Source organism: Paramisgurnus dabryanus, chromosome 9 (assembly GCF_030506205.2).
Source record: "Paramisgurnus dabryanus chromosome 9, PD_genome_1.1, whole genome shotgun sequence".
NCBI lineage: Eukaryota > Metazoa > Chordata > Actinopteri > Cypriniformes > Cobitidae > Paramisgurnus > Paramisgurnus dabryanus.
Genome location: NC_133345.1, coordinates 13,651,022 through 13,678,175, shown reverse-complemented (window position 1 = coordinate 13,678,175; position 27,154 = coordinate 13,651,022). Strand labels below are relative to the sequence as shown.

The 27,154-nt window shown below is 38.1% G+C and overlaps 1 protein-coding gene across 3 annotated transcripts in view; it reads left to right on the top strand.

Moving 5' to 3' along the window:
• gse1b (Gse1 coiled-coil protein b) overlaps positions 1 to 27,154 on the top strand; it is a 174,372-nt gene that overhangs the window by 98,854 nt on the left and 48,364 nt on the right. The gene's annotated exons all lie outside the window — the stretch shown is intronic.

Here is a 27,154-nt window from a genome sequence, read left to right as displayed (position 1 = left end):
AACAACCCAGCATTTTTTAGAGTGTAGTTCTAATCATTGACGAAACTCTTTACACAACATTTACAGCAAACTCTGGAAGGTTTGAATTGCTATAAGAGAAAAATGTAGATACGATTTTGTGTTGTTTAAATAATAGTATAATATCTTTGAAGCTGTAACAAATAAAGGGGGCAAATGGTCAGTGGTCAGTCCAAGATTAATTGTGAGACTTTTAAAAGATTAAAAGCTTCTGCCAAATGAATAAATGTCAATGGATCAGTGTGCGTTTGTGTTGAGGGCAATGCAGGGCAGCCTCTTCACCTGTCTTCTGAGGTGCTGTTTACATTAGAGCATTTGAGTTATAAAACAACATTTTAAAATGAAAACGGTCTATATTGGCATTTCAGAAACGATCTCCGTCCACACTATACATGACTGTAAACAAATTAAACATAACCATTTACGCACACTGGGCATGCGCGTAACTTAACTTATTAAGAACTTATTACTCTAATAATAGCTTACCTTTTGCGCATATATGCAACCGGTGTTATAACTGTTTTAATCTTTGCAGACGTTGTATTGTAATTCATAATTCATAAAGAGTTCATACTGCACGTTTTTGCATTTTTTCAAGGCTGTTGTGGAAGCATTGCAGTGGGTTGTGTTTGTTACGCATCAATAGCTACGTGTACATGCAACCAAAGAATCAGTTTGTAATTGTATTGATGGCTCATTCGGATTGAAAAGCCTTAATAGAAACACCTTAATCAATACCATTGAGATTGATTGTATTTAAGAGGTGGTGTAGTCTGATCTGTGATCTGATCATCAGGACAAAAGTATGCATGTAAACAAGTGAATTGTGCTGTAGTTCACGTCTAATATTAATCTGTTTTTTATGTATCACATGATTCTCGTCAAACAAAAACATGCAATAGCAAGGAAATGGCAGCACGCATTATTAAGATAATTGCATCACATGCTATACATTCTGCAAGGTTTATGTGTACTTGGATAACATATGTGCCTTTTGAAATTGTGTTTTTATTGAATAAATCTAAACAACTTTCTCCAACTCAACTTAAAGAGATAAAGCGTGATAAAGCATGAACTCGAAGAGAGATCTCAGCTTTTTTGGTAGAGTTCAGATTTAGGTAAGGGTTAATCTAAAGGTGCCAAAGAATGCATTGAAATGTTATTTTAAATTGTTATTTGATATTTACATAAAAGATATCTAACTTTATTAAGTGTAAAAATTAACCAGAAATTTTTTTACATGTCCATTTACAACCCTAGGATTTGTCCTTTGAATGAAATGGTCTATTTTTGCCCTATTTGAAAGGGTCATGAATAATAATGTTGATCTCTGCCCTGATCTCTCTGAGGCTCATGCTAGTACCTCACATAAACATGTTAGGGGCGTACATCACAGTCAGTGTTATGTTGAGATTGGTGTGTTTTCCAACAGTCTTTGTATGCACAGGGTTTGCATAAGAATGAGGAAACAAACAATATGTCATTACCATGTACAGAACTCTTATTATTCATCAATGCATTGCTAAATACAGTTTTTTATTCTATGGCACCTTTATTTCTGCAGATTAAAGATGAAAGTTATTGTATTAGTTATTGGTATTTAGGCTGTGAATAGTCATTGGGATGCTTTTGTGCTATGAATGTCACAGACATTTGGTTCAGGTTATATAGAATGTACATGTAAACATACATTTTAATCAGGTTGCATTGTTTAGGGTACATGTTAACTGTACTGTCATAACCTTTAATCAAATTAAATTCAGTCGGTTTGAAAACATTTTGTGCATGTAAACATAGCCAATAAGATGCATGGTGTGCCTTTTAAGGTTCTTATTTATTTATATTCACAAAACTTATCAACAGTGACAGTGGGTCGTGAAGATGACAATTGATGGTACAGATGAATAATTCATGAGGCTGACTCTGTGGGGGGTGGATCATTATACATTGTGTAGAATTCGATGACAACTACGAAAAATTTTAAACCATTTTATACCTGCCATTTCATCTGAAAGCTTGTATCCAGCTGCAGTGCTTTATAAGACCACTATGACACTTTTTGCCAATTAGCATGATGAAAGGTATCATATTAAACCAGACCAAGATTAAACTATTATTCCAGCTCACACCGAAATGGGCAATTAAAGGTAATGATATAAAAACACAAATGTTTATGAAGAATTTGCAATAATACATTTGAATTCAAAGGTCACGTTCTTTCTGATCCCATTTTTTAAAACTCTAGTTAGTGTGTAATGTTGCTATAATAGCATAAAAATACCTGTAAAATGATAAAGCTTAAAGTTCGCTGCCAGGCGATATATTTTCTTTAACAAAATTCCCCTTTCAAAGCCTACAGCGAACGGCCGGTTTGGAATACAGCCCTCCACTACTACTACTGTACCGGCTGTCCATCGTGTCCGATGAAGACTTCTTATGAATCAGGCCACTCCATATGTTTCTTTTTTTAGCGGGGGACTGCCAACTACCAGGGGCGATCTGTTTTGCTATAAAATTACGTTTCAGTGTGTCCTTGAATCTAAATTTTGGTATACCGATGGTACGGAAGCCGTCCTGTAGTTATGAAGAGTATTTGTTTAGGGAGTCGATTGTCTTCCAATCGGCTGACATGACCCGCCCATCTTAGATTTCTCTGAGTTAGGACATCGTACATACTGGGAGTGAGGCCATTTGAGGATGGTGTCATTTGATGTATGGTGCCACCATTTTACATTTATTATTTGGCGTAGATGTCCCATCATGTATGTGTTCAGCTTGTGTGCTATGGCTCTGTATACCGTCCATGACTTGACTCCATAGAGCAGTGTTGAGAGGACGATGGCTCGGTACACAGCGCATTTGGTTTTAATGGATAAGTCTTTATTCTGCCAGCCTTTGAGCCTTCCAAATGATGAGGAGGCTTTAGCCAACCTTGCTTCCAATTCTGCATCTATGCTGTTATCACTGCTGATAGTTGTGCCAAGATATTTGAACCTCATTGCTTGTGCCAGGTTCTCGGCGTCTATCTGTATTCTTTCTCCATTCTCCACTCTACCGGGAGGGGGCTGGTACATCATTTCTGTTTTCTTTAAGTTTATCTTCAGGCCAAAGGCTTTGGCTGATCAAGCGAACTGGGAAATTATTTCCTGTACTTCACAGTGATTGTGGGCCACAAAGGCAATATCATCAGCCAACATCAGTTCTTGTACAAGCAAGTTTCTGGTTCTTGTGGTTGACTTGAACTGCTCTAGGTTAAATGAGTTTGCACCAGGTCTTGTCTGTAAATAGACTCCTCATTCATAGCCTTGAATGCGTGATTCAGCACAACAGAAAGGAAAATTGAGAAGAGTATTGGGGCAAGCACGCACCCTTGTTTTACGCCGTTGCTAACCTCGAAGAATTTAAATATGTCACCTTTTAGGCTATCCTTCATCCCAGTATGGAGAGCAGTGATGAGGTCAGTGAAGTGGTCTCTGAGGCCTAGCTTGTGTAGGATTTTCCACAGTGATTCCCTGTTGTATCAAACAGTACAGTATCAAACGCCTTTGTAAAGTCTACAAAATTCATGTAGAGGGGCATTTCGATGTTGTTCGATGCATTTCTCCTGGATTTGCTTTAAGGAAAATAGCATGTCTATTGTGCCCCTGCCTGAGCTGAAGCCACAATGGCCTTTCGGGAGAAAGCCCTCAGCGTCCGTGGATAATCTGTTGAGCAGGATTCGAGCAAATACTTTTCCTAGAATAGAGAGGAGTGAGATGCTGCGGTAGTTGCCGCACAGTCCTCTGTCTCCCTTCTTGAAGATTGTCACAAGTTGGGCATCCTTCCAGTCCTGGGGGGCCTCAGAACTGTTCCAGGCTTTACAGATGATGCTATAGAGTGCATCCATCATTACAGGTCCACCATGCTTGAGGACTTCCTGGTGGAGCCCGTCTGAACCAGGAGATTTGCCGTTGCACTACAAGTTGACAGCCTTGGGAACCACGCTGGGCTTGGGGCAAACTTCTATTCAGTGTTGAACTGGAGATTGAGGGATACAATCTATAACATCAGACCTTACAGTAGTGGTCTTATTTAGGAGTGTGCTAGAATGCTCTGTCCATCTTTTGAGCATGTCTTGCTTCTCTGTGAGTAAGGTTAAATTATCATTGGCCAACAGTTGATCAGGATGGCTCACTCTGGGTCCCTAGATGGCTCTCATACTTTGGTAAAAGCCCTTTGTATCATTTTTGTCAGCTGGATCTTGGAGCTCTGCTGCTTTGGTCATCCACCACTCATTCTTCTGTTCTCATCGAACCAATCCTGATGTTTCCTGGTGGCAGTCCCCAATATTTCTTTGGACACTCCGTACACCACAGTTTTAAATGAGTTCCAGTTAGCAGCAGCATCAGATTCCGGTGAGACAATTTGTAGCTTAGAGCTCAGAGTTTCCACCATATCTGCCCTCACACTATTGGTTTTGAGCTTGTTAACATTTAGCTTCCTATGTTGTGGTTTTGCCTTCTTCATCATTCTTAGCACTCTCAGGTTGTTGGTACACTTTATTAACATGTGGTCCCTGCTGCAGTTGGCACCTCTCATTTCCCTGGCGTCCATCATTGACATGTGAAGATGTAGTCAATAAGGTGCCAGTGTTTAGATCTCGGTGCATCCAGGAGTGGTTTATGCTTAAAGCTTGTGTTGGTAATGACCAGCTAATGTTCCATGCAGAGTGAGAGCAGGGGTTCTCCATTGCAGTTGAGATTTCCACTCCAAACTGTCCTAGGGCCTTTGGCCATATGGTGTGATCATGTCCCACTCGAGCATTAAAATCACCCATTAGGATGATTTTGTCATTGTAAGGTACAGTTGCCAATGTTTCACTAAGTTTGTCATAGAATTTATTGATGGCATCAGAGCTGTTGGTCATGGTTGGTGCATAAAGGGCAATCATTGTACAATATCTGCTATTTGTGAGAGGCAGCCGCAGTGTGATCATTCTTTTCATTCACAGTCTTAGGCTCCTCTGTCAGTTTCGGCAATAGGTTGCTTCTGACAGTCGGAGCCTGTCCATGTTGATGTTCCATGTTGCGATGTTCAAGTTAAAAGTAGATTGGACCTCTTTATCCTGGGCCACGTCCTGCCAGTGTAATTTTCTTCTTTTGTGTGAGTTTGTGGTTCATAAGATAGCTGGCAATGTGGTAGGTTTCACTGAGTTTTGCCAGTTGCCAGTGCAGTCCTCTTCACCATCGAGTCTGTATTGAGCTGGCAAAAATATTCAAGACGAGTTCAGGACTCGATGGTTGCAGTGACTGACCGAAAGAGCTGCTGAGTTCACAGGCACTACCGCCCTCCCAGGTTGTCTCTTGACCAGGTTTTTCATTAGAGGTTGTCTCCCGTAGCCTTGAGGTGACTATGCCTAACCCTCAAGGCATTGGGGTCAGTAGAACAGTTTTTTGACTAAACTCCGCCCACGGGAATACGTCAGTCGCCAGCTAAGCTGCTATCGAATCACAACACACTTAACAAGCTACACAATCAGAACTTGTTACATATTTCTTCATAGAACTTCATAGAACAAGGAAGACATCAGTCTGTTTTGAGGACAGTGAAAACAGCGCTATACAGATAAGTAAATTGTGTGAAAAATATTTTTTTTTACATGTGAAACAATAACACATGTTATATTGCGCACTGTAAACACAATCAAAGCTTTAAAAACACAGAAAGAATGGGACCTTGAAATAAAATGTACATTAGCATTACTAGAGATAAAATATGGAAGGGTCACTTAAGAATGTAATCGGACCAATATAATTAGACTGATACTAGCAAAGTATAAAATTCTAAACCATAACCTTAATGTCAGCAGTGAGATTATACAGGCAGCAGGTAACCTAAATTATGTCTCATAATATACTCATCGCTGTTTCTAGTTTGTGGTTTTAGACTTTTCTGGTCACCGTCTGCCCAATGGGAACTGGACCTAGGGGGCATTCGTCAATAGTGATAGAACGTTTTTTAAGACCGTTTGTTTTTCGAAATGTACATTTTGAGTCATCACAGTTGATGCATGTTTCTGATGTGGATCATTGCTGACTCGATTTGGTGTACCAGTTCACTTAAAAGAAATGAGTTCAAAAGAAAAATTAGTTCATAAACCAGAAATCACAAGTCTGCAAGGTCTTTGCAAGTTCTGTACCAAGGGCTCGATTGATGTGTGGTATTGGCTGGCATTTAACAAAAGTGTTGTAACCATCTCTAGAAGCGTGTCTACCATATGGTCTGCATACCAACCAGATCCTGCCAACTACAGAATATATCTGCTAGACCGTTGAGGTCTTCTGAGAAAAAAAGTGTTAATGGTTCCTAAATCCAGACTAAAACTGAGGGGTGACTGTGCCTTTTCAGTCGTTGGGCCAAAACAGTGGAATAGTCCTCCCAGTTTCCCTCCAATTAGTTCAATCAGAATCTGAATTTAAATCTAAGTTAAAAATGTACCTTATAATTTGTTCTTAGAGTATAAGGATATTTTATCTATAAGTGATTTTATTTTCCTCTATATTGTATTTACGGTCAAGAAACTTTTTTGCAAGGTTTGTACAGCACAGTCACATAGTGTTGTTTTTATTGTGTTTTTTAAAACGGTTAGTTCCGATCCTTGATTCTGATTGGTCAATAGCTGTGCTTTATTCACGATAAAACACGGCTATGACCACTTCACCAAATGTTTCTATTTATCACTGCGCCCTTAGCAACCACACGTATAAGTTTGAGAACGGTTTATTGTTTTTATTTGAGCTTTCATGCATATTACACATTGGAACGTTGTTGTTCACGGTCAGGGACTGTTTTTTTCTAGAAGAAGGAATGCTTTTATTGATGTAACTTCATGAAAGTTGCACAGATTTTTTTTTACTTTAATATTGTGTGGTAACTGTTTTATAAAAGCAATAAGGTACTCGAGACACGTGCTGTACCGTGAATAAGTAACGACTGAAGGGGTTGCACAGTCACAGTCACATTGTAACATGTCACAAAAGTCAGTGTTTGTCCAAAAATCTCTCTCACTAAAGAGCAAACTCTACTGGATCACCTTTTTACAAATAGCACTGAGCTCTTTAAGGCACTACTGTGTGTGTGTGTGTGTGTGTGTGCGTGCGTGCGTGCGTGCGTGCGTGCGTGCGTGCGTGTGTGTCTGCATGCGTGTGTGTCTGCATGCGTGCGTGCGTGTGTGTATGCGTGTGTAAGATGGTGTGTTGTGTGCACACATCAGCTTCTCATCTGAACCTCTGTTGCTGTGGAGACTGTGTCAGACTTTTGAGTTCCTCAATTACTTGACAAGAATAAAATCACATTAAGGGAACAGAGGAGAGGGAGTGACAGCTACAAAATGCAAATTTTTAGAGAGAGAGAGAGAGAGAAAGAAAGAAAGAAAGAAAGAGAGAGAGTTCACCATGCCTATCTGGACACATTTTGCCATCTTTTAATCCAAATACAGCACAGACAATGCAAACAAATCATCAGTCATCATCTGTTATTGTTAGCTGCCTTTCTGTTGCCTGTCAGCTGTTCAGGATTTCAGGGCAGGAAATGTTGATATTGAACTCAGTAATTGTCTATATACACTAAAGCACCTTAGCGGAGTCTGCAGAGCTAACACTCTAGAGAAGAAAACATCTCTCTAATGACATTCATGTAAGGAAACCCTCGGTTATTGTCTGGTAGGGGGGTTCCTGTCAAGGACACATGCATACTGATAAATGTATACCTTGCACATCCAAAATATGTCACTTTGGATAAAGACGTTTGCCAAATAAACAAATGTTAATATAGTATATGTGACCTGTTCTGGCTAAATGAGTCGGAATTCGCACTAATTTTGAGGCAAAGAAAGTATAAACGTTGATTTTGATTGAAATTTAGTTTTCATTAAACATAAGTACATTAAGCCTTTGTCTAGTGATCCCAATGGAACAGTTATTAAGGGTGATAAAGTTCCGGTCATGATGTTAAAAGAGTTATGAAGAGTGATAACAAGACATGAAAACAATCTTTCTCGCACTGACTGATAGATCTGAAGCATGGACAGATGTGACCGTGCAGAATTACAGTTTTAAAAGTATCTGTTTTAACAAGAATTCACACAGATATAATCTGTTCAGTCTTAAGTGAATGTTTTGTTTAACTGGGAGGAAAAAATCCGATGTGTAACATTATATTAGAGCCATTACAGTAGATCTTAAAGCTGTCTGTTTCAATCAAAGAATAAAAGAAAAAAAAGTTGAACATATATTTTTCCTATAGTACTGATTTTGACTTTGTGTGTGCTAAATCTATTAGTTTTACCAGTGATTTTTAAGGTATGTATGCTGTGATTTTGCTTTTAACATTTTTAGAGCAGCGAGTTACCCTGCGTTTTAAGTTGAATCAACTTGTCTGGGCTTACAATGTATTGTTTGCTCATATTTCTGGCTCCATACTAAATTAGCTCAACCTATTCTTTAGCTTTGGTAACAGCTAGCTAGGGGTACTTTAATTCAGACTCTTTGACATCAAAACATGTTTGACCAACTGCTTCCAGCTGATTCTGTACAGTATGTACAATGGTGGGTACAGTAGGAGAAAAGAAAGGCTTTAATCTCTGAACTTCTTCACTATAATTAGAAGCAAATACCACAATATGTCTCTACCACTCACTGTGCTGGGAAATAGCGATGAAATGACACACTCTTCTTTTTGTTTTTGGACGTTAAATGTCAACTGTTGAGAACCATAAAAGTGAATTGCTAAGCCTTTAAAGTGTCCCAAATATAGCAACTCTAGCTTTCTCCAAATCTTTGTGTCCCTACTTCCCACGTCTTCCTTCAAAAAACCTGAAGGCTCCTTTGTTGTATGTTTGTATTTCCTCAGTAGCAAGTTGATGCCATCTGCCCATGCCCGATTAAAGATTGTTACACATGGAGTCCAAAATTCTCACACGTTAAAAAATAAATATGACCTCACGTTGTATCAATCACCTTTATACACTGCTTAAAAAACTTTCATCTGTCATTAAAAAAAAAACTAGGATCAGGTTAAATTTTCTGCGTTTTTTGCATCGGTATAGGAAGCTTTTTAAGAGGTGTTTTGACATCAAGAGCCACCATACTAGCAAAAACCAAAATGCAGAGTAGCGTCTTATATTGATCAACTTTATCTTCAAGCACAAAGTATGACAAAAGTCAAGAATATAAGACAGAATATAAAGTGTAACACTTCATCAAAACGCACATTCATCCAACCTCAAGAGGGAGCCCTCACTGGAGTTTTGACATCAGTCCACTTCGCCTTAGCTCACTTCCTGTTTTTAGCACATTTAAGCTAGGGGTGGGATGGTTCACATTTTCTCACGGTTTGGTTTCTCAACGGTTTTGGTACGGTGCGGTACAAGCAATGTTCAGAAAAAAAATCTGCTGTCACTTTGTGTAACTTCCAGTTGCCATGGAAGTCGAAATGTCAAGTTCATAGTCTTTGTATGTTATTGTGCGTTTGTCAGTTCATTCTCAGTTTTGATGCATTTCGTCATAGATCTCTGGTGTAACTGCTGCTAAAGTACATATACGAAAAGGTGCTGGGCAGCATTTCAGGAGTTTAAAGCCGCATCGTCTAGCAGAAGGGCTGCACGATTTTGGCAATAAAACATTTAGCGCCTCTGGTAGTATTATTATACAGTATGAAGTGTAGTGGCTGTATAAATAGTTTTGGCGTTACCTGCACTCGCACGTAATCTCGAGCCCGGACTCTGCAAAAGTGTCATGTATTGTCTACGGAGCTTTCGCTGAACAATGTCTACAGTGACAGATTTGACTATTGCTGCTGTGTGCAGCCAGACAGTAAAATTATATGATGTTACAGTTTGCCACGTGCTGTCTCATCAAGTAAATGACATATAGTTAAACAGCTCTGCTCTACTGTAGCTGTAATAAACATGAGCGGGCGCTCTGTATACAGTCATGCAGGGCTAAGCACAGCTTCGGCATTCATTATAAATGCGTTGATGAACTGCAGATTATATACTTACCGACCTGAGGGAGGTGAACTGAACAGTTCGATTTTTTCCGAGAGCCGTCACACCCTTAATTTAAGCCACGTGGTGATATTTCTCTTCGGATTTGTTTGCAGATTGGATTGTCTGGGTGTGTTATTGACTTGTGGCTGTGTGTTGAGCGGGTCCTCTTTCACAGTAAGGAAGGTCGAGGAGAACGCCCCGCATAAACTTTTTTTTGGGGGGGATAGGCGTCAGGAGCTGGGCCAGTGGCAGAGGCATGGATGTCCCACGTTAATCGTGGCCCGGTGATTATTATTTTTTTGGTATTTTGGTATATATTCTTGGTATTTTTTTTTACCAAGATATCTCATCAACATTGCATTTAAAATAATGATTATGGTATCATGACATGCAGGTATGATCAATAATGTTATTAATTATCATATGACATACGGACATATTACTGCACATCTGTAACAAATGGGTGTGCAAAAATTATGACCAGAATGGCTATAAAATCACACTAGCTATGTTTACATGCACCCTTAACATTGCAATCTGATTAAAATGTTAATTTACATGTACATTCTATATAGTCTGAACCGAACATCTGCCCAAGCGCACAGCCATGGTTGCCAGATTTGCATCCATCCCAATGGACATTTAAAACTAGCCCAAAAGCATCCTAATGACTATTTACAGCCCAAATACCAATAACTAATCAACGAAATGCTTTCATCTTTAACCCACAGAAAAAACAACTGGTGGAGACAGTTTAAACAATAGCGCAAATCTAAACTCGAAAAAAGAGGACTTGGTAATGCCACGCTGTGGACAGCATCTCTCGTCAAGTTCCCGCTTTATCTCTGGATAAGTCAAAGCTGAGTTTGAGAAAGTTGTTCCTAAGAAGTTTTCAGATATTGGTAATAAAAACACAATTTTCGAAAGGCATCAAGACAAGATTTTATTGCTTTATGCAGCCTATTAGTATAAAAGTACACATGAACGCTGCAGAATGTACAGCGAGTGAACCCATTACCTAATGCGTGTTGTTATTGCATGTTTCTGTAATGAGTATTATGTGATTCGTAAATATGAGGTAAACATAAGACGTGAGTTTAAGCACAAATGTTCTGCAATGTATTTTTGCATCTGAGAAAATACTATGATTCAAGCGTTAACATCAGAGTAAACCTCCCCCCTCAATACGATTCAAATGTATTTCCGATCGACCTCAATTGTATTTATTAAGGCGTTTACAAGAAGGCTTTTCAATACGATTGTTGAAATGATTATTTGGTTGCATGTAAACATACCTAGTTGGTGCCTAATAGGCTTTGCGTTTTAAGTATGTAACCACTTCTCTACTTGCAAAATGACCAGATCAGCTGTACCATTGTGTAAAGATTAGAACGGTGGTCTTACTTCCTGCAAGCTCCATTTATTTTATGAACCACAAGTTCAACCCAGTAGTCCATTTGGCTAGTGGATGTTCTCTGCCTGTGAATGAAGTATCAGCTGCAGCTGGCAAAGGCTGAGCAAATTACCGCTCCGTCAACATCTGCTTATTACAGGATGGGCTGATTGATAAATACAATACAAATATCACTGAATGGCCCCGAATGATATGAGATTAGCAGCATAATATAGAGATATGTAGGTAATGGTGAGGAATGGATGTAACTCGAGCCAAATGCAGGGAAAGGGACTTCACAAATTGCAAGAGAATAGATTTGTGTCAATGTCTCAGTCAATACCCCTGCTTTGCTGGGCTAAAGAGAAAAAAAGCGATTTTCCAAAATGCAAGGAAATAGAATGTTGCAGAGCGACAGTGTGGAGGCGAACAATCTGCCCGCAGGCTCAGCTCCAGCACATGGTGAGTGTGCTCAAATGGAAGAGGCGGAGGATGACAGAAAGATCGGCTCAGATGGTCTCCATATGGCAACTGTGGCCCGTTAGCCGGTCAGCAGGCCTGACTGCTTTTGGGGACTAGGGCTGCCCCGCTTGCCTGGCATGGGCACACAAAACAGTGGGGGCAGCTGGAGAAGGCATGTGGCACATGAGAGGTGCCAACTCCGAACTCGGTTGGGTGTGGCGGGAGTAGGTTGGCAGGTGCAAAACAAGCATATGGAGGGTAGGTTGGTTCTTTATCTGGTACTGTTGCTTAAATCTTTGGTGGTGCTTTAGTTTTGATCCAAATAAACCTCTGACTCAGAACATACAACAAAACAAATCTCTCTGCGCCTCTTTAAAAATAATATAGCAATTCCATGTAAGGGGCTCCAGCAATTTTCCCCTTTTTTTTTCAACCCTTATGTTTCTCTCCAAGCACTTCCAGTAATGCTGCTTTGTAGCTGCTTTTTTTATTGTTACCTTTTTTTAGCTTGCAAGTTTAACTTTGCTTTGCTGATAATGTACCACACATACTAACTCTGCTTTAACTTTAAGTGTGAAGTTGCTTGCGCACATGCAGTGCTAATGCAATAGTTTATTGTATAATGGAGGGTTGCATTTGTGCAGATGTAATAATAGTGTTTAAGCTTGATGGATATATTCTGACCAATTACATTAAAGACTACATTAAACATGATTCATATGGGCAGCTGGAAATCTTGATGATTCCCTGGGCCACTAAGTGACAGCTTACATGGCTCTTTTGCCAAATCTGCCCCTGCATTTCCTTGGTAACTTTGGGCCCAAGACTTTCCAATGATAAATCTCCCTCTGCCCTGTAAGGTGTAGCATTGATCTGGAGGTGTGACAGTAAAAAAACAGTGCTCATATTGTCTTCTCCAACATAGGAGAAGATTAATAACATTTTGTCGTTTATGTAGATGAAGTATCGTTGGATTGAATTTGGGTCAAAATAATTCCTGTCGTTAATTAGGAACAGAGAGTGAATCGTGGTGCCCAGCTCATATCCACATAGTGGGCGTGGATGACTCTAGAGAACATGCCACAAACATACAGTTCATCAGGACTGTTGAAGGAAGCAAGGGGTCAGGATGCTTACAAGCCCGTGATTGGCTGAGGCACCTTCAAGTGCTGTGTGTGTGCCAGTCCAAAAGGAACGACACCCTGCCGGGACCCCTCAAAGGAACAGATATTGCAGCGGGATTCACAGCCGCACATCAGGGTCCTATATTCAACCAGACTGCCACAGATATATGAAGCCAAAGTCCATCAGCCCCATAAGCCCGTGTCAGTATATTTGTTGCAGCTGATCTTAACTTTAACCCTGCCAATGCCATGCTGTCAACGTGCTTTTCTCATTCAAATCTTGACATACTAGCATACACAAATGCACAGCGCAAATATGTTCATTAATTTTACACACTTTTAGAATCTTATGATTGTGTTAGTTACAGTATAGTTTCTGTTACGTACCTCAGAAGTAGGTTTTCATTCATCAGATGGCTGATGTTAATGGCCCTAAGACAAAAGAGGAGGCAGTGAAATTTGGCTCAAATCAATGCATTTTAGGTTAAATTTATTTCTATAGCCTAGAGGTCTTGAACCTTTATCAGGCCATTAATAAATAGATGGGAGGAGATTTATTTTTAATTCATTTTTATACATCTGCCTGTACTACTCTGTATTTACTTAATCATAGCAACTTTGCAGTAAATACAGAGTAGTACGGGCAGATGTATAAAAATGAAATATATAGCATGAAATATGGTTCAGCGGGTTGGGTAAGTGGTAAAAAAAACTGAGGACAGCATTTTGCTGCTGGTTAAACATCAGGCGATGCCAAGGAAAACAATGAGTGAGAGAGACACGAGTGGTTTTGTTAAAGCATAAAAAATAACATCCGAGATGCTAGCTAAATGGAAATCAATGTGATTATCCATTAGTGAGCTCTCTCTCTCTCTCTCTCTCTCTCTCTCTCTCTCTCTCTCTCTCTCTCTCTCTCTCTCTCTCTTCACTCCATTACGGACTTATCAAGCGTGAGAGATCTTTACTTCATTGCTCAGAATAATTCTCTTTCTCTTTAACATCTGCTTCTCTTTTGTCTTTCATCTGTCTGAAATTATTCATCTTCATCCCCTAAAAACATTATTGTCATTTTCTGTGAGTTAAAATGTTTCAAACCTGAATGTTAACACAAACAAAGAACTCTTCATACAATATTAGTTCCCTGTAACTACATCTTTCCAAAACTGACTTCCTGTTTGACAGACATGGTCGCTATGATCTGACCTTCTATAGAAAAATGTTGCATGCACACAGGAAAAAGGATTGAACTTGACATGATGGTGAAAATTTAGACTGAAGCTTCGCTTAACTATTTATTTACTACAGATTCATCTATAATTTTTTAAAATGTGGATGTGTCACATGAGGTTAGGTCTTACTGTGCGGCTGTGCCCATGTGTTATATACTTCTTTGTTATTAGAGATATAATAACAAAGATATTACATGGTGATATGTTATAATTTGACAAATAATTGCTTTGGTCGTCACAGTTCCTCTTCTCTAGGCAGCCATCTGTTCTGTGGGTGAAGCTGTCAGCACTTGCACACACATCATATTTAATAAACATATGATTCTGTATGACAAGGTTGTATAGATCCAAAGATGAAGAGAGGAGTGCAGTTTTGGAGTATTGTATGTTCTGATCTGACAAATCCCAAATAAACACCAACAAATGTGTTCATTATAAATCAAATGTGTAATGTGTTAAATGTTATATATGTTTTATAGTGTATATTATACAGTATATATCTAAACCTTAGTTACAATGCATTGAAAGGAGTACTTGATTCTAATTTCACTTTTTTTAACTGAAGTTAGTGTGTAACGTTGCTGTTTGAGCATACACAACATCTGCTAAGATACACTACTCAAAGTTTAATGCAACGTGAGATATTTGCTTTAACAGATCGCTTCTAAAAAAAGCTACAGTGAATGGCTGGATTTCCTATCACTCCGGTTGCCACCTTTTATACAGAAAGTAAGGAATGCCTGCCGCCTCTTGAAAACCTTCATTTTTTGTCCTCCCGTTCTTTTCAGTGTACTATGGCTTCGTTAGCTTAGATTTCACAACCTGCACTTTCAGCTGCAATGTCCATGGAGCTGATCTCAAGCGGGTCAGGCATTAGTACATCACCTGCACTGCTTGTTTGCGACCCTTATTTGCACGGCTCTTAGTAGATTGTTTGTCACTATGAAAATCAGCTGTTGCACCGGTGTTATTTTATTTGAGCTTTTTTAGTAAATAACCCGCAGATATTACCACTCCCATCAGCGTTTTTTGGAATTGCGCTTTTACGCTAATATGCCCCATTTAGTAAATCTGTCTCATCTCTCTTAATTCTCATTAAATTAATGCTTATGTGTTTGACTGTGCACCTCATGCCTTAATAAGGAAATATCATTATGTGGGGATGTGATCAATTTACATTTTAACATTATTTCTTAACAAATAGGCAACATTTGAAATGTAAGGTAAATAATGAGAAAGTTAATGAGGTGATTAAACAACTGTCATTACTTCTGAAAGTGTTTAAGGTATGAATATGATACGGTGCATAGATTTCTGTAAGCTCTCGCACTGCGGGAGTATTACTTTTCCAGTGCATCTGAAAGACCAGAATACGCCACAGACAAATACTTTTGCATTCGCTTTTGTCTCAGCTCTGAAACTTTCCCTTTGACCCTGATTGGCCCTGGCCTGAATCTTACTATATTAAACACTAATTAAACTGATGATGGCAGAGTATTACCCAGTCAGAGGAAGTCTTCACGGAATGGTTTGCATGAATGTATGCTGCAACTAAAAAATATGCCCTCCCGTATTGATTCAAAAATACAATTCTGTATTTTAAGGAATATGTGGCAACAAAGGGGGCGAGGGAATGTTGGGCAGAATTTTATGTTGTAAACAAAGAACAGTGTTGTTTGGCTCCACTAGCCAGTTAGCTACACTGTTAACGATTTCCCTGTATTTTTACAGTACGGTACTGGCAGCACGGTTGCCAGCAAGTTACTGTATTTTGGTTCTACAGTACTGTACTGTAATCCAGTTTTACAGTACACAAACTAGTACCGTATAGTTACAAAGCAGTACTGTACTGTAATTTTACAATAATAGCCTATTTTTTACAGTAATTTACTGTAATGTCTATATTGACCCATAAATACTATTTATTACTTATTACAGTTAATACAATAATGTATTATAGCTAGATATTTAGGTTTAAATCTATAGTTATTAATATAGTAAAAAAATGCTATCCTTGACATGACATTATGAATTAAAAGGCAATCCAAGCAATGTTTATATCAAAAATTTTATTAAAAAAACATGTAATTGAAACAATCATTTAAAACAAGATAAACAATAATAAACAAGTAAAATAAAATAAAATATTATAAAGTATAAACAAGTTTGGAGGCCCCTGCTGTAATATATTTAACTCTGGCAAATAGAACACTGGTCCATAGTTTGAAGTTTTCAGTTTAAAGTCCATCATCGACTAAAAGGTAACATTTCACTGTGGTAAAAAGAACACTGTTCCATAGTTTGAAGTTTTAAGTCCATCATCAACTAAAAGGTAACATTTAACTGTGGTAAAAAGAACACTGGCCCATAGTTTTAAATATTCTATTTGAATTTTATTGAACACTAAAAATAAATGCATTAAACTGTGGCAGACTGACACTGGCCTTTAGTTTGAAGTCGCCCATTCAAACTCTATCAGGGACTGCATGAAGCTGTTCACATGGGGGTTAATGGCCACAGCTTTTCTCTGCACCAAGTTCCTTGTCTTTTTGCTTGCTCCTTGTGTGGATGTGCACTTTTTCCCATCTTTGGAATTAATTCTGTCCAGAAACCTGTTAGAAATATCACAAACTTTAAGTCAACAAATATAAGATAGAAAAAGATTCTTAAAAAACACCTAAACTCAGCCCTGAATTTACCCCTATTCTGAAACCTTTTGCTTTTATTCTAATGTTCCACACCTAATTACATTAAAATACAGAAGATTCACTTACCTCTGAACAAACTCTTTCCTCAATGGACAGCATCCACATGGATCATGTCATGATTGAATGTCCTGAACAGAAAGTACAATTGTTACTGATTTGGATACAATATTTTATTCTGTGTGGGTGTGTGTGGTCGTGTGACAGTGTTGCGTGTGGGAATTATGTATGAGTGTATACATGGGTATTTAAAGAAACTGTAGTGGTAAAGTGTAAACTTACCGAACAATGTGCTTGGTGTGTGCCTGGTGTCACCCGTGTGCCTCCACATCTGCCTTAACTCCTGAAAAGTGCAAGGACACTCATGTAAACTACAAATAAAAAGTGATCAGCCACATTCCTGTGTACTTTTACATGTGACGTAAAAGCATTTAATATTGCAGTCGAAAAAATACATGACTAGTAACGTGTAACTGTACATCCTGTACTTGCCTGGTTCCTTTAAAGATGATCCATCTTACCCAATCCGACTTACAAGCAATGGTAAGACTGTAAAAAATACAAATGTTACAAAATCTGTTAGCCATAGAAATAAGTAGACTTTTTTACAGTCTATGGTTATATATAAATGTGGTCAATACTTACAGAAAACATATAAACCACAGAGCAAAGTGGAGCAAACTGTAACGTTAGAGCTGTAAAAAAAAGATATGATGTGTTACTGGCTGACATTTTGAAAGCATTCTGTTTAATATGATGCATACCAGTGGAATAAGATTTTCAGAAAAGTAACTAAATAAGTCAAATGTAACTTTTGTCAGAATTGGGTTTTTATTAAATTATTATTCTAACATCTTGTCTACAGAAAATCTCTGAAAATATATTTAGTGAGGAAATAGCGATTTATAGTGACAAGGTAACAAGCCTGCCTCTTTAATGTTTCACCCGGACAGGCGGCGGTGTAACACACTATTTCACGCAAAGTTTTTTTTTACAAAGTCGCTCACTTTAAGGATTAACATGATCGCCGCAATTTGAGCAATCCTGTTGATGCCAGTGTCCTACACGATGTTATAATGGACTATTTTACATCCAGAGATGAAGGATCAGATGACAGACGAGAAGAAGGTACCTGTCATGCTATTACGTAAATGCGGAGCCCATCCTCCTTTTGTGCATTGATTTGAGGTGTTTTGGAAACTTATATTGCATGTAATACATCTGAAGTGGTGGAAATAATATGCCATACAAAATGTATCGGACAACTTATTGGGCGTGTAAAACGCTTTAAAGAAAATATGCTTTGGTTTTGCTAATATACCGTAATGATAACAATAAGCGCGCAGCAATCATCTGATAATAAGATGAGCCCAGGTCTGAACGATATTTGGCCGCAGTTACAACTGCAATGCATATATCCAGTTAAATATGAGGTTTCTTGGTTTCACTTCTGTTGAGGAGTTGATTACTACGGTCTGTGTTGAATATTAAGTTTACGGCGTGTCGAGTCCTGTCTGTTTATGTTGATATTCTTATATCCAACTTTTCATATTTGAAAAAGACGCAAATACAGATTAACAGTGTTGGGGCTAGTTACTCAAAAAAGTAATATATTACGTATTACATATTACTCTCAAAAATAGTAATGCCTTACTTTACTTTATTACTCCCTGGAGAAAGTAACTAGTTATATTACTAGTTATATTACTAGTTACATTTTTTTTCTGGACAAGAATGTTTATTTGGGCAAGCCACAGCATAGAAAATGCTGGCTTCCTTACCCGCTACTGGACGTGGGGCACAGCGTTTGGAGAAACATTAAAGAGTGTGCACTTCACCGTCAAGTTATTTTCCTTCCGTTGAACATAATAAAATATGACTGAATCTCCACCCGTCGAAACTAGCTTTCTGTTGCTGGGAAGCTTACTCTGAAAAAGAGCTTGCCGTTGTTGACCCTTCCATTTACCCGATCTGTCTTTGAGTGTGCCGCTGCCGCTCTGTGCTGCTGGCAGCCGGGTGTCGACCAATCGGTGATGGTAAATGATACCTCGTGCCAAACTTAGACCAATCACTGTTCCATTCACGCCCTCCTCCCCTTCCCTTTTGTTCTCTGTGTTTTGTGCCTTGTGTGATGAAGGTGCTACTGGCGAATGTAACTTAAGTAACTAGCTCGGGAAAACTGTAATAATATTACCAATTTCAGACGGGTAATGCCTTACACTACTAGTTACTGAAAAAAGTAATATTATTACAGTAACTAGTTACTTTGTAACTAGTTACACCCAACACTGCAGATTAATGTGAATATGAATATGAAACACTTTTTTCACGTGCACAGCTAACGTTACTCTACGAGTCAGCCTTGCCAAACAGTCGAACTTAATACTTCTCTCTACCGCTAACTGAACAGATAAAACACCGAGATAAACGACCATATGCTGGGACCGCAAGACCGCGCTGGCGGGTGGTCTTTGTCCATTTTGTTAAAAAATAGTTTCATTGTTACCACACTTTCAACAAATATAAACTCACCAAAACCGTCATAATTTAGTTAAAACAACCCTATATTCATTAATAAAGGTGTAAAGCGAGTTAAAGCAGCGGTAGGCATCTGTGTAATGTTAGCTTACTTTCTGAGGGAGATTAAAACTTTGTTGGCGACCATTTTCTCTCTCATTGCACGTTTAAAACAATATGACAAAATTCTTCTACTAAAAATTTAGTTTTCATGAAACAGAAAATATACCAAACTCACCGAACTGACAGAAATCAATCGTCCTCCTTCTTCAGCTGCAGCCAGGAGTTGTGCTCTCTCTCCCTCTGTGTGATTTGACTCGTGCGCACTTTCTCTGATTATTGCAAGTACACCTGGCACATTACAGCAATGGCTACAGCAAGGTTACATCAAGACCAAAATATACTGTAAAATTTTCCCGCTCAAACAAATTTACCCAGAATGCACTATGAACTGCAGTACTTTACTGTAATGTACACATACAGTATAGTACTGTGGATTTTTACAGTACAGTGCTGCTAAATCTACAGCGACATCTAACAGTGTACATGCTAATTCATACTTATCTGACAGATGCTTACAAACACATGCATACTTCTTTTTAATCCCACCAGCGTTTGTGTGATCAGTGTATATTATTCTTTGATTAGAGCCTCAATGTAGTGTTTACTCATATGCTCTTTTAGCTACAGGCTGTAGTAAAGTCACTGTAGTAAGGCCATGGTTTCTTTTTTAATGGGCTCCTAGTTCTGTCGACAGATATTTGGCTACACTCATTCTATCTGTAGTGGAAGCCGTTGATCACAAACTGATCGTAGTTTTTGCTGCTGGGATTATAACTGAAATAATAGAGACTGTTACCAAGTCTAGTAGAAATGACATTCTGTTGATGTCTGATCAACAGTCTGAACTTTCTGAAAATGTTTGCATGACAGATGCTAATGAAATTGGTGTTGAAGACAAGGATGTTGAATTTGAGAATAAAGCAGAAGCTGTCTTTAAAGTCTCAGTTAAAAGAAAGAAAAAAGCTGTAAAAAGGCTAATAAACAAGTCAAGAAAGATGAGGGTGGTAGTAAGAATGTGGAATCAGATAGTGATCCGAGATTCCTCTGAGTCAAATATGTGTTCAAATTTTGATGTCTCCATGAGGAAACAAATCAAACAAGATGATGTTTATTGAAAATCTAAGGTACAAGAAAGGTTTTTGTGATGGTTGGGGTTAGGGAATGGGGCAGGTAAGGGGAATAGAATATACAGTTTGTATGGTATAAAATGCATTACGTCTATGGAATGTCCCCACAAAACATGGAAACCAGAATGTGTGTGTGTGTGTGTGTGTGTGTGTGTGTGTGTGTGTGTGTGTGTGTGTGTGTGTGTGTGTGTGTGTGTGTGTGTGTGTGTGTGTGTGTGTGTGTGTGTGTGTGTGTGTGTGTGTGTGTGTGTGTGTGTGTGTGTGTGTGTGTGTGTGTGTGTGTGTGTGTGTGTGTGTGTGTGTGTGTGTGTGTGTGTGTGTAGTAATCTAAATAATTGAAAAATTCATGAAAACGTGATTGTAAAAATAAATAAAAAATCTCTCTATGAGGTTTACTATCTAATGCTTCTAGTTTAGCTGATCTTAAAGTCAGTTATATTTCCTGCTTGTTCTGAATTGGTCTGAAGGTCTTGGGTTATGGTGGGCCTGTGAAATCCTCTATCGCATATGATATTACAGAACTTTATGATAGTTGGGCAGGCATGTCTTAACCTCTTCACGCAAGCTTGTCAATGTTGTTTTGTGGCATTTCTGTTTGTAGTTTCTTCTTTGACTTCCTCGTGAAACCACGGACCAGGTTGCCACCTTGTGGACCCACAAATTCATACATACTGTTTCCAACATGTCCTCCAACTCTTACGACCAATGTGGTCGTCTGCACCTTTCCTCGAATACAACCAACCTATGTGTACAGATATTCTGCCATTCTGTAATCTTTCTTCAGAGTCAAATAACACTGTATTGTTATGTTTAAGTTTCCAAATATGTGATGTAATTTAGTTTGATTTATGTTATAATTGGGTTAACTTTAATAAGTTTTAGTATTGTTGTTGTTTAGATCAACAGTGTGATGATTTGTATCAGTCGATGTTAAAGAAACATCAGGACTGAAGCTCTTTTTCCATTTGATGAATCTTGATTTGTATTTGTCAATGAACCCCACACTTCACTGCCATAGAGGGCAATCTGTTTAATCACTGATTCTAAGATTTTTAGCCACAATCTAATACAGATCTCTATTGGACATTGACGATTTATGGCATAAAGTGCAGTTTGTGCTTTATCTCTCAGTTCATTCACTGCAGGGTTAAAGTAGTGTGGTGTGTAGTTATGTGGTTAGTTCTTATTGTACATATGTGTTGTGTTTCTTTGGATCTGGATCTCTTTTGGAAGGTGATAAGTTTCATTAAGGTTGACTGTCAGGGCCCAGGTCTTGACAGTATTGTTCTAGGAGGTTCAGGTTCTGCTGTAAGCCGTGTTCAGTGGGTGACAACAGAACTAGATTATCTGCATAGACATTTGATTTATACAGTAGTGTAGGGTGAGACCTGGTGCTGTAAAACGCTCCAGACTGGTTACCAGTTCATTAACAGTTTTAATCAGTGTTGGGCAGCAACCCTGTCTCACTTCACTCTCCTGAAAACAAAACTCTTCATGTTGATTTTCACATTGCCTTATATTTCGTGTGCATTGATTGATAAGGTCATAGGTTTTTTCAGAGGTGATTCTAGACTTCTGGGGTTCCTAAGCAACGTGAGGGGGCCATGTCAGCATGTTTATTTTCTCTGCTTAAATGTAGCTGTAAGGTAAATGTTAACTAAAAATGTATGTATTATCTCACAGCTGTATATTTCTGCCATATGGACATTACTGTGACACTCATCAGAATACTTCCTAATAGCATCGACACATGTTTTCTAAAAAAGGCCCTATATTATATTGTTAGTTAGAAAACAAGGTCTACTGCCAAATATATTCTTTAAGATATGTGGAACATGAAGAAAACAAATTCAAATTATGAATAAAATAAAACCAATATAGTTGTCAGAAAAACTATAACAAACAACTTAAAAGAAAAAAAGGATTAAGTATAGTTTACTCTAATATTAATATATAATTAATATGTTCATAATCGTTTGTCTTTCGTTTCTGTACATGGCCGAACAGATCACTTATGGTGATGGTGGGATGATAAGTTAGATGCACATCCTTTAGAGATATCATTGTCGACTCTCTGTATGGTGTCTGGATGAAAGTTTTTGCAGTGTAGAAGAGTTGTGTTGGGGTAGATCTCTGTAGCCTTCTCTGCAGACCAGCTGTCCAATTCTCTCCTGTTCACTTCTCAGGTTGTTGGTGCCTGTGTGTATGTTAACCAGTGCGTTTAGCCAGTATACTATTTGAGTAGCATTTGTTTTAATAACTGTTGTAATTAATTGTGGAAATGTTGGTGCCTAAATAAATTTTTTTATCCCTTTAATCAAAACCCCTATCAAAATTTTTGTTGCTTAATCCTATTTTTTTATCATGATGATCAGACATTACTACAGTAACAAGACAACAACAACATATGCAAATAAGAGTGTTCCCTTCATTCAGAGATCTAAAAAAAAAATATATGCTTAAGAGGGTCTTGAGGGTTCTTATGTGGGATAGATCAGAGATACATATTTTTTATTGTTTGTGAGTTCTTCATTAATTTATTCATTCACAGCCCACTCACTGCCTATAGTTCTCTCTCCAGTGGGTGATATAGTGTAATGAATGTAATAGTACTAAGAGCTTTCAAAAGCAGGTTATGAGCTCAAGCTCTTTATTAAATTAAGAGATAGATGCAGAGAGAGAGAGAGAGAGAGAGAGAGAGAGAGAGAGAGAGAGAGAGAGAGAGAGAGAGAGAGAGAGAGAGAGAGAGAGAGAGAGAGAGAGAGAGAGAGAGAGAGAATATTGCAGAATCTAAATTATAGGATGCACAGGGAGGTTTTAATGCATCAGACCCAAGGCTTATATTATAAACCAAACACGTTACACTCTGGAATATGAAATGTGAATACATGACTTTATTTGAGGCATCTATCACATCATAAATGTTTAACATAAAATAACCTAGCATGCTTTATAAGTGTGTATGTTGTTAACTTCTGTCTTTCTCTCAACTGCCTGTTTACATGACATTACACAAACAAGTTGTTGTTTTTTATTAAATTACATTTGCAATAAATTTATGAATTACTATGACATTTTGTAAAAATTATGATTGCTAGCAAGATTTCCATTTTTCCAAGATTCCTATGTTTAATTAAAACAAGGTTGCCTACTACCAGAAGTGAATCGTATCATAAAAGATTTTTAAAGTGTCAGAGCGCCATCCCTGCACACAGCTACATTGATGCAATTCTCTAAAGTGACTTACAGTAAAGTGCATTTCATGTACAACTTAACAATGTGTGTTCTCCCTGGGAACTGAATCCATAATCTATGCACATCTAACACAATTGCTCTACCAGTTAAGCTACAGGAACAGTGTATGGACTTGCATTTACAGTTTTTGGGGGGAGCATCTTTTCTCGATTTTATTTGTACAGTGCCTTTTGCAAAACATGTTGTTTTAAAGTAGTTTTATAAACTCCAGTAATCAATGCATATATGTTATTATATGTGCCCCTGTCTGTGAAATCTTGTCATATACGGTTTGATCGTTATGTAGCCAGTTGTTTGGCCAGTACAATGTGATACAATCGTGGGCTTATTTAAGCAGCAATACTGTAATAAATGAAAACATAACAAAATATGATGCCATGTTAATGCTCTCCATAGTTTTAAATGTGGCCAGTTTAAAGTTGTGAAAATCCCCTAAAGTCCTCATACGGGGGACTTGTTTTTTCTTAACTTCAGTATAAGCTACATAATATTTAGCTTAAACTGAAGATAGATTGAATGTATACTGAGATAATATGTGAATTATATTAAAGATGTGTATGAAGAATAAGTTTGAATACATGCATAAATGATGCATTGAGAGAATATAACTGTCTATTAGATTGGTCTATCACAGGGGTGGCTAACGTTGGTCCTGGAGAGCTGCAGTCCTGCAGATTTTAGCTCCAACCCTGATAAAAAATCTTAAATCTCACCAGCTAGAATCTGCTGGACTGTGCCCCCCCATGCCGACGTTTGCCACCCCTGTTCATGCTTATTTAAAATGTGCTATATGGTGTCGTTCATGGAGTTTTTAAGTGGGTCTATTGCCCTTCACTTTTACATGCACACACACACACACACACACACATTTTGGCACATGTGGTTTACGGGGACAATTCTATAGACGCAATGCATTTTATACTGTACAACTGTATATTGTATATCCCTAACCTACCCCAGGCCCTATCCCCAACCATCACAAAAACCTTTAATATATGAAAAAGTACCATTTAGCATTAAGTAAACTGAACAGTTTATGAACAGTAAAACCATGTTTATAGCGTAAATCAAGTTTATAGCATAGTAACATTTCATTGATATTATGCAAAAAAACAAACAAACAAAAAAAAAAACGTAAACCCATTTGTAAAGTGTAAGATCATGTTTGAATTAATCTGATAGAGTGTATATTGCTCTTGTAAAGAAACAGACACCTTATGCTGTTGTTGTGTCTTGTTTTAGTGCGTTTTTCATCTCTGGATGCTGTTTTGGTAGTTTCTTACAACAACAGCATACATAAATGTAAAACGGTAATCCTAAACTGGTCAGCAGAAGGAGGCAAAGCTGGTGAAGCTTGTTTTACAGTCTCAGAGACACCATCACAATATAGACAGTTTTACTGAATTTAATTATTAGCATTGCTGATGTAAAAAAAAAACTGAACGTTACTCTGAATGGTACTGTATTGCAGATCATTGGTTGGGAGAGAAGGTGCTGCCCTCTGCAGCTCATTTCAATGCATGTCACATTATGCCCATTTAAAGAATTACCACCATAATTTAAATTTCAGACTCTTGTCAAATTCTACATCAGGGTCTCACTTGGGTGTCTACATAACATTGCTTGAGGTTTATGAGATGGCTTTTAACATATTCAATTATTGGTACCTCTTCCCAAAATACATATGATGATACATTGATGAAATCACATGATGGTACAACTGCAGTCTGAAATATATCATTATATAAATATATACATGTAAAATATACATTTTATTTATATGTAACAAGGTGCCTACAGAATACCGCAGCAGTAATCTTAGACAGTAGTGGAAGATTTATATTTTTAAACCATAAATTCAGAAAATAACACTTAAATAGTGTTTGGGGCTATTACGTGCATAAAAGATTGAAATCCACTGCTTTTTGAATTGGAACTTTGTTCAATTTTCAATTTAAAGGAACTTTATTGGCTTGATTGTGTCACGTACATATTGCCAAAGCATTATACATAAAACAAAAAACATACAATAACACAATAGTAACGAACATTATGGTGATGGATGAAGAAGTTCTACTGCAAAAAAGTCAAATAATTCAAATCACTTCATATATGACTTTATTGTTCGCATATCTCATTCTAGATATTTGTATGCTATAATTACAGACAGCAGTTGAAATTTCTGATTTCGTGACCTTTTTATGTAGATAGAGATAAAGAGTTTAATTTAACATTTCCACCCTCAATTGGGGGTCGACCCAACCCCTGTGAGCAGGTGCTCGTCACCCCTCCTCCTCACTGTGCTGGAAAATCTTCCCTCATAATTATTAATGTAACGCTCTGACGTCAATGCGTACGGTCACGCATTCTACACAATTTACATACGCTAAACCCTCAGCGCACTAGGATTGGGTACTCTCCACAGCGGAGGCAGGAAGCTCCTGACACAGACGACACCCACCCAAAACAGGAAGCCCCTCCCCTCCCCTCACCGGCTCCGCTCGGCTTGCCGTCGACGAGCGTGTCAACAATGTACCGCTGAGCGTTGCGATACGATGGATAAACGCGTTTCCCTCTCATTTATTAAACGGAAATAGGATTTTACTCTCTTTACAGGTGAGATGAATGTACATTTTATTTATTTTAAAGCTTCAAATGAGGATATTGTAGGAGAGAGAGAGACAGAGAGAGGGAGGGAGGGAGAGCGACGCGTCGCAGTGTAGAGCGAGCAAACGCGTGTTGGTGTATTGTGTGTGAATTACAGAATTTGGGTCGTTTTGCTTTTATTGCGCCGTATAAATATTACAAAACTTATTTCATGCTCCCCCATGTGATAAACGCGTTGATTAATGCGTACGCAAAAGGAATACGTTTTCATCGGTTGGCTTTGACAGGCTTTTTTCATTCTTACTATATAAACATATGCGCTAGAACAGCGACTATGAGAGGCATAATTAGGAACGTGTCTCAAAATCTAGTGAGCTCCCTACTTATGCAACAGCAGGTGGGGCGTTGCGAGTGATGATGCTCTTGATGATACGCTGTTGTCTAGGGTGAGAGATAACTGGGGTATGAGACCCATACGTATCATTTAACATTACAACAAGCGTATTAAGGTTTATTAATTATTCACAGAAAATAAGGAAGTGCTGCCTTTTGAAAGCACTGTGGTTGTGTTGTGATAAAGAGTGCCGATGAAGCAGCTTTATTACACATCTGTATTTAAAACAATGT